This window comes from Neopelma chrysocephalum, unplaced genomic scaffold (assembly GCF_003984885.1).
Source record: "Neopelma chrysocephalum unplaced genomic scaffold, ASM398488v2 Primary Assembly neopelma1_92502, whole genome shotgun sequence".
In the NCBI taxonomy this organism is placed as follows: Eukaryota; Metazoa; Chordata; class Aves; order Passeriformes; family Pipridae; genus Neopelma; species Neopelma chrysocephalum.
The window spans coordinates 1-408 of record NW_020921242.1 but is presented as its reverse complement, the minus strand read 5'-3'; the positions used below and the strand labels follow the sequence as shown (position 1 = coordinate 408).

The 408-nt window shown below is 66.7% G+C and overlaps 1 long non-coding RNA gene across 1 annotated transcript; it reads right to left on the bottom strand.

Annotated features, from left to right (window-relative positions):
• LOC113980122 lies at positions 1-408 on the bottom strand. Its single transcript, XR_003538074.1, has 3 exons — positions 323-408; positions 170-245; positions 1-17 (listed from the first exon to the last, which is right to left on the bottom strand). It is a non-coding gene; the product is annotated as an uncharacterized LOC113980122 (long non-coding RNA).

Genomic DNA, 408 nt, shown 5'->3' with positions numbered 1-408 from the left:
GTCCCAGTTCCAGTCGTCTGTGGGAATTGGGGGGGACACGGTGACAACGGGGGGGACATGGTGACAACAAGGGGGACATGGTGACAATGGGGGGGACACGGTGACAACAGGGGGGACACGGTGACGATGGGGGGGACACGATGGGTCCCCCCAGGACCCCCCCACTCACCTTCCAGCCCTTCCTCCTCCTCGAACTGCGGCTTCTCCTCCTCCCCCCGCCCGTAATATTCCTCCCCGAACCATTCCTGGGGGGGGAAACGGGGGGGGTCAGCGGGAACTGGGGGGGATTCAGGGGGGGTTCTTGGGGTGGGGGGGCACCCACGGCCATGAGCTGGTCGTGGTGGGAGGGGTCAAAGTCCTCCTGGAGCATCGAGTCCGTGAGGCCGAAGGCGTCGGAGCCGGAGGCGT